The 12,183-nt window shown below is 38.3% G+C and overlaps 1 long non-coding RNA gene across 9 annotated transcripts; it reads left to right on the top strand.

The window, feature by feature from the left end:
• Window positions 1–3,780: 3,780 nt before the first annotated feature.
• On the top strand, window positions 3,781–9,480 carry LOC136249588 (uncharacterized). Of its 9 annotated transcripts, none has more exons than XR_010698289.1 (7): window positions 3,781–4,310; window positions 5,729–5,808; window positions 7,178–7,267; window positions 7,819–7,865; window positions 7,913–7,974; window positions 9,217–9,274; window positions 9,337–9,480. It is a non-coding gene; the product is annotated as an uncharacterized lncRNA (long non-coding RNA). The 9 variants fall into 9 exon arrangements; XR_010698292.1 differs by having other exon boundaries at window positions 3,782–4,282; window positions 7,178–7,248; window positions 7,822–7,865; XR_010698290.1 differs by having other exon boundaries at window positions 3,782–4,282; window positions 7,178–7,248.
• Window positions 9,481–12,183: the final 2,703 nt, after the last annotated feature.

Here is a 12,183-nt window from a genome sequence, read left to right as displayed (position 1 = left end):
GGTTCCACATGGGGTACTTTGAGATAATAAGTCACTCTCTAGGGTTCCTATGGATACATATTCCTATGGATACATACATGAAATGGAGAAAACATCCTGACTGCCTGGTAGACTCCTGTAAGCATTTGAGTGTTAATTGGATGGCCGCAGGTTCAAGGTTGCCCATGCAGGTCCATTCATGGATTTTTTTTCCTTCTCCACCTTCCACACTTTATATGTAACAACTTTAAACAGGCTGTATAGGATCAGGTGTCCTACAGACCTTCAGCACTTGTGGTGTAAAGCCTTAATAAAAAAAAGTTATGTTAAAATTTGATGCACATCATGTATATAGAGGCCTATAGCTAGGAGCTGTACATTTATATAATAATTATAAAAGCTTGCATACAACTCCTATTATATTAGTTTTGCATTTGTATTTTATTTTTTTGGTGAAGGTGACTGGCCATGCAGTATAGTGCACATGTACACACTGTAAAATCAGAAGCGTGGAGTTCATATTGATGGTATGACTCCTGCAGTTGCTTAGTGTGATCATTATACGAGCATCACACTTTGAAGTATGATCTAAGTGACTGCAGGAGTCATACCTCAATTTACAGTGCACGTTCAGAACTTCAGATCATGTGTTGCTTGTTATCTGTATAAGATACTAAAGGCATACATACTACATGGTCATTATTGAGAGGGTCTTTATTATGCTCCAGTATATATAATGCACTGAGGCATAAGCAGAACTTGCATGCATGAGTTATAGTCATTTGTGCTATTGTGCCATTTTTTAAATGAAAAGAATGCAATACACTGAGAAAAGCTTAGGATTTCATACAAAAAACTTATGTAAGTGTCTCCTGGGTCACATTATACTGACAAAGTTTGCTATTGAAAAGTATTTGGTTCATGAAATGGCTCTTTTAGAGGGCCCACTTTCCACTTTGATGATTGTGCTGCATAATACTCTAACAGAGCAGTCATGCAGCTACCTTATACTGATACAGTCATTCATGCACTCATTTGAATGCATTTTTAATTAAATCATAACAAAAAGACTAGCTAAATAGCTATAGTTGTTTTTGGGGACATGCCCCACAGGCAGTTATGATTCCTCTGGAGTCTACACTAGAACATGCTGAGTGTGTTTTGCAAAATGAGTCAATCATGCAGTTGCCATGCATCCTTCTTAATCTATGGCTAAGGCCACTCCAAATAAATTCTCTGTTTCCCATTCCCCGCCCACACCTGGTTACTGTCGGCTCAAAATATTCCATTATTCCAGTGGCAGATCTATAGGATTTATAAAAGGGGGGGCTAACTCAAGGTACTAATCTCTTGGGTGGAGGTGTAAACTAGGGGGTCTGGGGGGCATGCCCCCAGGAAATATTTGAAAAATAGATGCTAAAATACTGCAATTTGGAGACATTTCCACATATTTTCTGCCTGTAGATATTTTATATACTGCCTTTAGATTATAGGTATGGCTCTCTGGAACATTTTGTTAATGGAAAAGTTTCAGACAACCAGCACATGATGCACCCTATCACAATTGCACAAACAATAGCCAATAGGTGCATGTTAGAATAATAATGTTGAGAGGTATGAGATTGAATTTGAGAGCATTTTCAATGGAAATTGTGTATCTGAATTAAATATTGCCATGCATACATAATAACTACACAAGTAGATGAACAAGCCTTTTAAACAGACCAATGCACTTCATTGTGTGTATATAGGTGCAGGCAGATTTGGAAAAAATTCCCGATAACAGAACCAACTTTATGCTTCCAGTGAATGTTCTATTCAAGATGACTGCTCTATTAGAGTATCTCGATCTTGTACACATGCATCCAATGTTGATCCGGTCCTTGTTGCATAAACTTTAGCATAAATCCACTGCATGATAATATACCTTGGAAAGATGTTTAAAAGGTGGGTTTATGAGTATTTGTATTATTAGTGATCATATAATTATGCTTAGACAAAATTTCATTATAATCCTTAGCATATTGATCAAGTAAAGCCTAAAAGTGAAGCTAAGGGGGTTTCAGCCCCCAAAGCCCCTCTGGATCTGCCCCTGTATGCCATTGTTTTCTGGTTATTCTTGCATACTGTACAGGTTCAGTAAAAGCCATCTTGTAATAGTGTCAGCTGCACATGTCATTGACTTTGTATGCCATCAAGTCTGCACAAATTCCGCATGTTTGTGTTTATTTATTATTTTATTTATCAAACTCAGCATGCGTATCATGTACATATTACAATATTCATACAGTTGGCCTATGTAGTGGACTTTAAAGACCTCATTATCCTCCAAAGATCAAAGCATATTATGCATACCATTTTCTAAGCATGCTTTTATCATAGATTATATATCAAATAACTTAATTGCCACGGGTTTAAAAAGCTGCCTACTTCAGGGGCGGATCTAGGATTTATAAAAGGGGGGGGCTAACTCAAAGTACTAATCTCTTGGATAGAGGTGTGCGAAGCACACTTCTTCGCATGCTGGAACTATAGGGGGGTCTGGGGACATGCCCCCCCCAGGAAAATTTAGAAAAATAGATACTAAAATACTGCAATTTGGAGACATTTCCACATAAAATTCATAATATTTCCTGCTTGTAGATATTTTATATGCTGCCTTTAGATTATAGGTATGGCTCTCTGAAGCATTTTGCTAATGGAAAGTTTGGGTAGGTACAGACAACCATGCAAGTACATGATGCACTCTCTCACAATTGCACAACACTGAATAGGTGCATGTTAGCTAGAATAAAAATGTTGAAAGTGGAAAATTTTGAAATTTGAACAATACAAGATTGAATCTGAGAGCATTTTCAATGGAAATTGTGTACCTGAATTAAGTTTTGCCATACATATTAACTACACAAGCAAATGAATGAAGCCTTTTAAACAGACCAATGCACTTCATTGTATGTATAGGTGCAGGCAGATTTGGAAACATTCCATAACAGAACCAACTACATGTTTCCAGTGAATGTTCTATTAGAGTAGTTAGATGACTGCTCTATTAGAGTATCTCGATTTGTACACGTGACCTCCAATGCTGATCCGGGTCCTTGTTGCATAAACTTTAGCATAAATCCACTGATAATACCTTGGAAAGATGTTTATAAGGTGGTTTTATGAGTATTTCTATTATTAGTGATCATATAATTATGCTAAGACAAAATTTCATTATAATACTCAGCATATTGATCAAGTAAAGCCTAAATATGAAGAGGGGGGGCTTCAGCCCCCAAAGCCCCCCCCCCCCCCCCCCCCCCCCCTGGATCCGCCCCTGTACTTAGAAGCTTATAATTGGACAAAAAACACACACAATGGAAATGGACGAGGGGTCTGCAACTCTGAAAAATCCTGTGCGAGATTTCAAATCCTCGCGATTTGGCAAGATTTCAAGCAATTCAGTTATGGCGAGATTTCAGAGCATACGGTGACGCTGAAAATACGGAAGTATACAGGAAATATACGGAACTTTGCAACAATTTTCGGAGATTTCAACAAGATTTCAAAGAGGGCTGTACGAGATTTCAAGGAAGTTGCTCGGAAATGGGAAATGGACGCCCGCCCGCCCGCATGCTAAGCTACTTACAGAATTTATTTAGAGTGGCCTAATCTAATGAGTAGAATTTATTTAGAGTGGCCTAATCTAATGAGTAATGTGTTATAGAGGGGAGGTTTACAATAATAGCTATAAGTGGGGAAGTGATCAAGTAACTTTTTTCAGCCCTTCTACTAGTCTGGCGCCGCCCGCCCCTTCGCAAAAAGTAAGGGTCTGGAGAAATACAAATACCTAATCATTTCAAAAGGAATTCAATTAGACAGCGCACGTAATGCTTGTTACGTCAGATGATTGCACTTCAATTCGAACAAAAGCATTGTGTTGCCAAGGCGATTTCTGTATGAACGTCATTGGCATGCACTAATTGGCTAGCGCCGAATCTGGGCGCTAGAAATGATTTAGTATCTGTATTTCACCAGACCCTTACTCAACTTATTCTCGTACTTATTTTGACCATATAGTTCAATAGTGCACAAGGCCTTATTTTGAACTATATGGTCGAAGTGTCTGGTAGAGGATACACGGATACTATCTGGGCGCTTGTACTGTTCTAGATCAGGATTCTCTAGCGGATACTGATCAGTTCAAATGTTTTCGTGATGACCGGGTGAACAGTACGTGGTAGTGATTGTGGAGAAGTGAGTCAGGGTGACTATGACAATGATTGTTCAGTTGCTGAACCAGACCAGAAGCTGAATGAAGGTGAATTCTCACTAAAGAGGGAAGAGGGGTACGTACCTTGGTACGTACGGTCCAGCTTTCATGGGTATAGCTCCTAGCCTCCATCCTACCCATGCAAGTTTATGCCTTTCAGTGAGCTGGTCTATGGTGGCTAGATCATTTACTAGACTGATGAAAATTAAGAAGCACTCCCATTTCCCCGCTTGTGTTGTGTTGGAACATGAATCTATGGTTGTAACTTCTGAACTTTGGGTACAGCCGGACAATTAAGAGTTGCTTCATCAGTCTGCAGCTAGTAGTGGCACAGGTATATCTGCTACCACTGAGGTTGGCTTCCACATTAGCAGATAAATAGGGTATGGCTTATAGCTAGTTGATACTTGAAGTGCAGGCTTTCTTTTTTCATTGTTGAGAGCAATGTACCTGTCATGTGTTATGCACCTATCAGTGTCCACCTCCCCACCTTGGAGTAGGGTGGGGCAGGGGATTTAACAAACTCTAGTGTCAAATTTCCTAGTGATGTGCCAATAAGAGATTTATCCCATTAGCCGATATTGAAATCAATGGCCGATACCGATCCGATGTTTGCCAAAATTTCACACATTTTTGTTATTTTATTTTTGATGAAAACAATGGCAGTAAAGTTAATCAACTAAGTAATCTGCTAATAATTACTGTTATTGATATTGCTGAAATTTGGCTGATAAACTGATTTCTGATTATTTACCAATTAATTGGTGCGTCACTAAAATTTCCCAGTGCTGGGACAAGAAGCTTGTTGAAACCCCACTACGTCCCTACCTTTAAAGAGGGATGTTTGAGTTATCTGTAAAAAGGCTTACACTAGACTGATCCCAAGTCAATCACACAGTAGCATATGGAAAAATTGCAGCCTCAGAACCTCAAAAGAAGCAGAAATGTTTGTGAGGTATGCTTGACCATACCTTTTATATTAATACACTTGGGGCGGTTTTTATAGTGTTTAACATTAGTGGCAAGTGATATGTACCCTTTGCTTCCTTATATGTTTAGTATCCATGACTACTTATGTGTCTAGAATTGGTATTCCATAGCAGAAAGCATGGACTTGTTTTTGCACAGATTGATGGCTTACATGTGTGCTGTACTATAGTAACAGTTGTACTATCTTGTTGTACTCTCTTGAAAGTCTGTGTATGTGTGTTTTCTGCACAGAAATGTTTTCAACAGTTTTGCAATGCAGGTTACTGCAGTCTGCTACATAGCTATAGAATCTTAATTTTTTTTGTAACCTCTTCCATGGCCATTTTGTATACATATGTAATGATATATGTATCAAACACACACACACACACACACATGTTTTATTGCTGTACTTTGTATTGGTGAGGTCAGACGGAAGTGTGTACTTTATATCCATATTGTGCATCCGGCTGCACACTTCAAAGCTGCTAATCTAATCTGTGTTTGTTACACCTACATCTGTAGGAAAAGAAGTGCTGTATTAGCAGATCATGGACCGGTGGATCATGGACTGGTGGATCATGGATCAATGGATCATGTGAAAGGTAAAAGTGCATATAATTATTTAGTGTGTGTTTATGTGGCCGTATATTGTCATATGATCACTTAACAGCTGGACATCCCTTTTTCACTGAATCTTCACAATTGTTCACCAACACCTTGTGTAGGCACTTTGGCAAATAATGTAACGTTATGTGCTTGTACCCAATTTCTTGCTTGTTTGAACAAAAAAATTATTGTGCATATCTACCCAGCTGTATTAGTGGAACCTGGCATTAACTGCAGCAGTAAATTCCAACTGTTACTGTATGTTATGTCGCTAACTTAGTGGGTTAATACCCATGCGTGTCTTCACCTATGTGACATGTTATACATAGCGTCCTACTTATTACCAGTCCTACCCTTGATGCTGGCATCTGAGCAGTGCATCCCCAGTATTCCGGTGGGCAGAGACAAAGGAACCTTACTTGCTTTAAGCATGAATAAGCTCTTCCAATCCACCAAGAATTACCCAGAACTTACATGCACACAAGTTTAGCAAATAAAGTTTGACTAATTTCGTATAATCATTATTGAACATATTGTAGCTAATAAGCAAAAAAAGCTTTGGCAACTTAGTCCCTCTAAACTCCCATTGTTTATGTCAAGTATACATGTATATATCTGTACTCTGTGTCTGTGTGTGTGTGTGTGTGTGTGTGTGTGTGTGTGTCTGTGTGTCTGTGTGTACACATGTGTGTGTACACGTGTCTGTGTGTGTGTGTACACGTGTGTGTGTGTGTACACGTGTGTGTGTACACGTGTGTGTGTACACGTGTGTGTGTACACGTGTGTGTGTGTACACGTGTATGTGTGTGTGTGTACACGTGTGTGTGTACACGTGTGTGTGTGTACACGTGTATGTGTGTGTGTGTGTGTGTGAACATGTATGTGTGTACATGTGTGTGTGTATACATGTGTGTGTACATGTGTGTGTATGTGTGCGTGTGCATGCACATGTGTGTATACATGTGTGTACACATGCGTGTGTACACGTGTGTGTGTGTGCGCGCGCACGCGCGTGTGTGTACAAGTGTGTGTATGTGTGTGTGTACAAGTGTGTGTGTGTGTGTGTGTGTGTGTGTGCATGTATCTCTTGTGGGTTACTTACTTGTCCTGCCCCAGGAGGATTTGTCTGCACTGATTCATAGTGCCTGAGTAGTCCCAGTGCTGGTTAACTGGATAGGCATGACTGCTGAAGGCTTTTTGTGTGCGTGCGCGCGTGTGTGCGTGCGCGCGCATGTGTGTGTATACGTGTGTGTGTGTGTACACGTGCGTGTGTACAAGTGTGTATGTGTGCGTGTGTGTGTACACGTGTATGTATGTGTGCGTGTGTATGTATCTCCTGTGGGTTACTTACTTGTCCTGCCCCAGGAGGATTTGTCTGCACTGACTCATAGTGCCTGAGTAGTGTACAAGTGTCCCAGTGCTGGACAACTGGATAGGTATGACTGTGCTATCACGGTAGGCGAAGGATTTGTGTCTGTGTCTGTGTGTGCTCACCAACCTGGTAATTGCTATAACTTCAATTCTCAGTGATGCTTGGTTGTTGTCACTGTTGTTGTTTTCTTGAGAAAGAAACTTTGCATGTCTCGTATAATAGTGAAACTTTGTGCACCCACACATTTGCTTGTACAGCACTCCTGTGGGAGCCCTATCGTGTACATGAATGCTTATACTGTAGCACCTGATTAGTGCACAGGGGTATCCCAGTGCTGGTACCTGGGCCAGTAGGTGTGACCACACATACAGCAACCCAAATTATTTTTGGTTTTGCCTGCATGTTTTAGTGTAGTCTGTTTATGTGTGTTAGTATGTGACAATGTGAGTAGTGAAGGGTAAATGATGTGGCTGTGAAGTTTTTATGTGTACTACGGCACAGTAGTTGTTACTGGCAAGGTAACTACCATATAGTGTTGCATATAATACCATCAATTTCACCAAATTATCAGTGTGGGTGTTGCTATAGTAACTGTTGAATACTCATTCAAATAAGTATGTACATCTTTATTTAGTAGTGCAGTCCCCTGCGTACGATGACTACTCCAGGTAAACTAACAAGGTGTGTTAAATCATGGTGTTTGGATGCCTTTACTTCTATGTATACAGTTGTCCAAGTAAAGTGACAAGAGGTTGTCTCGGTCAAGAATCCCAAAGAGTTTGTTCAGTTGGTGAGCCATTGACTGGATATGTGACCAAGTCTGACAAAACCAGGCTTATAGCCCAAAAAATGCATAATACTTAATTTTCTTTATAAGTTATAACAATTCTGTAAAGTTCCCACACAAGTGGTCAAAATGTTAATTTGTTATCATGTTCGGCGAGAAAGTTATTATTATACATATGTCAGACTTTTGAAAAGTGATCAAAATTTGACAGGCTATAAGCCTGGTTTTGTCAGACCTGATCACATTATATTGTACATTAGATGTGATCATTAATACCTACGATTGAAAGTGAAAGTGATTCAATGTGATCAAAAATTTCTTTGATGTTCTTGCTAAAATAAGGTTTCATTGAAAGTAGCTAGCAGGCTTAACACTTGTTATACTGATTCCTTAAAATGTGTTAAATCATACGTCAAACATTTACAGGGCACCTTAGATTTCTAGTAATATGGTATTCTGAACTTTTGTGTCACATCATGTGAGGTTGAGGCAGCAAGTTGATGTACGCATGTGGTACTGACCTTATGTAGCACTGACAACTTTCTTAATTGTTTATTATTATTGTAATGCCTGCCAATCTTGGGTCGTATAGAGAGTTTGCCTTATGCACACTGTAGCTTCAGTCACACTCTAATGATGTAGTTGAAGTGCGACTTACCTGTATGTACCCCAGTAGTACGTGGTATTTTACTGTCTTACTATATGCCAGTTGTATGTGTGTCATAGAGAAGGCTACTAACAGGATTGTGAAAGTGTGGCTTGGAGAAAAGTCTCCTGCATGTGTACATGAGTTACTTACGTACTTTGTAACGATTGTGTGCTATTTTCATGTGTATTTTTTTTGAGTGTGTCCCCTGCATGCATTGTCTGAAACATAAGATTATTAGTTAGACGTCTTGAAATTGGTATCAGTACCTTAAGAATTAATCGGTCCAAATGGATTTGTACAATACACTAGTGAACAAGAAGTCTGCTAGCATGGAGTGTACCATCATAAAGAAGTCTGGCTTACCAGTTGTTAGCCTGAGTTTGTAATGAAAGTGGCTAACAAGTTATAATCCTTATTTCACCACATAACTGTATTTTGAGACACCAATTGCAATGTATCAAAAATTCATAATAATCATGCATGGTAAGTACATACTGGAAATGTTTTTAGCAACTGTTGTGGCAACAGTTGCTAAGCAATTGTTGGCAGGGATTACCAAATTTATGAATTTTGCTTTTTTTTTTTTCCCCTTACAGTTAATTGTGGTCATGTCACAAACTGAAACTTGCAAGGAGAGATCGATGCAATTATTAGGTAAGCTGATGCAAATAATTGCGTATGTAGACTTTAGCTTATTGTCATTGTATATTGTATAGGAGGAGAATAGCATACTCAGTTTCAAGTACCATCCGAGTTCTAAAGAAAATTGAAAAATATATCATTATACAGTACTGTTACTGTCATTGTACTGTATGACTGTAGTACTTTTTTACTATTATATTATACACGAATCAATGTCACACCCCATGCACCTACCCCAGATTGGGCAACGGGTAGGAATTTGCAAGGGACTAACTCATCCCCAGGGTAGGGGCATTTGCAACACTAATCACCATATTGTTAATGATTCCCAAGATAAATAATACGAAGTAGTAGAGATTTAGAACTCGAAGTTGTCCCCAGGGTCTCGGTGAGTAAATTGCCTTTGCAATTCCCTTACCTGGGGCAGGTAGGGAATAACATTGACACATCCATTTCTATGAACTTGGAAGCCCATAGCTCAGTGTTCAAGGAAGGTACAAATTTGCAATTTTCTACATCTATTAACTGACGTTGGTACTCACTACTCTTCAAATTTCAAGGCAATGACTTTTTCCAATCTGAAGTTATGAATAGCCAAAGTTCACAAATTGGATGTGTGTGGAAGACCCCTTTTCGCAAATCCGGTCAATTTTTCTTCTTTTTTTTAATGTTCAGCTGTATTATTGTACATGTACAGCATGTGTACATGATAATTGAAGGTATATAGTGGGCTGATTTTGCTGGCAATCCCATAAATCATAATGGGTAAATTTTAAATCATAATAGACTGAATGAAGCCTATTGGTTTCGTGTTAATGGATTATAATGTGGAATTTCAAATACAAATTGTGCACTTATAACTTGACATGTACAATATTTATCCACTGCAGTGATACAGAATATAGATTATCTAACTAATGGGGTAATATCGGCCGGATTACTTTGTTATCAGTGAAACAGTCAATTATATTCCAATAGAACAATCACTAGCTGGCTAGCTACCATCCATTATGTCTCTTGTACACAGTATGATAAACTTAGTAATACAACTTACCATACAATGCAATGTGTGTTTTGTACATGTGCTAGTATGCGTGTTAATTTTAATGTACCACATGAACACTGCAGCTGTTTAATAAAAAAAGTTGAGCAAGTATTGACAACATACAGTATAGATAATTATCACACAATAATCAAACATAATAAATTCAAAAATTAGATAGGAATCATAATTAGGCCACTCCAAGTCATACCTTAGTTTCTGGTCACTCCCTAGCCAACAAAAAGGATGCGGACGGGCGGATGGTCAGGACTATAGAATCTTACATATACACCAGTAATATAATATACTGTGATAACACACTGTATAGTATTATTATTTGCTCAATTTATCTTGATTTTATTAACCAACATTCTTATAGTCACATACTTATGCTTCTGCAAAATGCACTAGGAAAATTGTTGATGACTAGTTATACTGCTTTAAAAGAACTGAGCACAACAATGTATAGCTAAGCACTATATTATAGGAATTAAAGGTCTGCTGATATACGTATTGTGTATATAGCTATAACATGTTTTTACTTTCCAAGTGTAATGTCTCATTAGCTACGTATACGCTAGGAAAGTATCTAAGTGTTCAAATGGTCCAAAATGACATTAAACTATTACGTACACACCAGAAAGTCTCCATTCAAATGTGAAGTCTTAGCCCACTATCTGTTTCCAGCCTTCTTTTCAGTGAACCTAGAGAAAAGTAACTGTCAAAGTTTGAATCATTGAGTGCTCCAGGCTATAGTGTTTTTCAGTTATCATGTGGGAAGTTAATGTTTAAACTAAGGATTGCCACTTGTCAGTGTAGGACTATACAGTTATTTATAATTAGTCATGGAAAAGTTGAAATTCGAGCTCATCGAATGTTACCAGCTTTCAAATCAGTGTACCTGTGTTCAGTGATAAGGAAGTTGACATTTAGAAAAGTTACTAGATTAATCATTAGAGGACTACGTACATCTGAATTGTTAGGAAATTGAAGCTATCTGATGTTATAGTTAATGCTACATATTGAAGTTACTTTGGTTACTGGTAACGGAAACATTAGACAAAACTACAGGGTGTATAGTCAGAAACGTAACGTTTTAGTAGTGCGGCATAATTATACCTAATATTAGAGTTAAGGGTAGAGTGACCGTCCTATCAGAGTATCTCAATATTTTGCAGTGTTAAAAAAATTTGTGTCCTTGGTTTTCACATGCATTTAAGTACCTGTAAATAGTCCTCATAAACTGGGATTCCAGGTTTTCCATGCAGGTGGGTGACCAGAAACTAAAGTTTGACATGAAGTGGCCTTAAGGAAACTGCAAGGCAGAAGTTAGAACCAAAAGTTAAGTTAGCACTATGTATTATATTTAGGAATTTTTTAATTTTGTTAACTGTATTGTAGTAATATTCAAATTCATTGCAGGTATATACCATGTATACACTAGTCATGATCAAAATTTCAGATGCTCACCTGAGTCACCTTATAAGCTGGTGGCTGTATTAGGCTAGATGATGTAGATTATTTTTCACAGAGGATTATACATTTGGCTCATGGGTGGCACAATTTCAGCAGATGGTGACCTGATCAGACAGACTTCACTGTGTGTACTATTACAATAGATTATGGATAACTAGTTTTAAGCCCATTGTAGAGCCAAGCAGCTGCAGTTTAACATTTTAGAATCCATGTGAGTTTTTTAGCTGCTTCCGTGTGTATAATGAAGGAATTGAAGTTGAGACTGAAGTGTTAATGTAGACCTTATATTGTACGTAGACCTGTATGCATACATGTAGACCTTTTATTTTTAGAAACAAACCATTTGGCTGGTGACCAAAATTAATGCGAATCACGACATCCGTAGATCCAATAACATGCAATA

This window comes from Dysidea avara, chromosome 3 (assembly GCF_963678975.1).
Source record: "Dysidea avara chromosome 3, odDysAvar1.4, whole genome shotgun sequence".
Lineage (NCBI taxonomy): Eukaryota > Metazoa > Porifera > Demospongiae > Dictyoceratida > Dysideidae > Dysidea > Dysidea avara.
The sequence above is the reverse complement of the archived record's forward strand: the minus strand, read 5'-3'. Positions and strand labels throughout refer to the sequence as shown.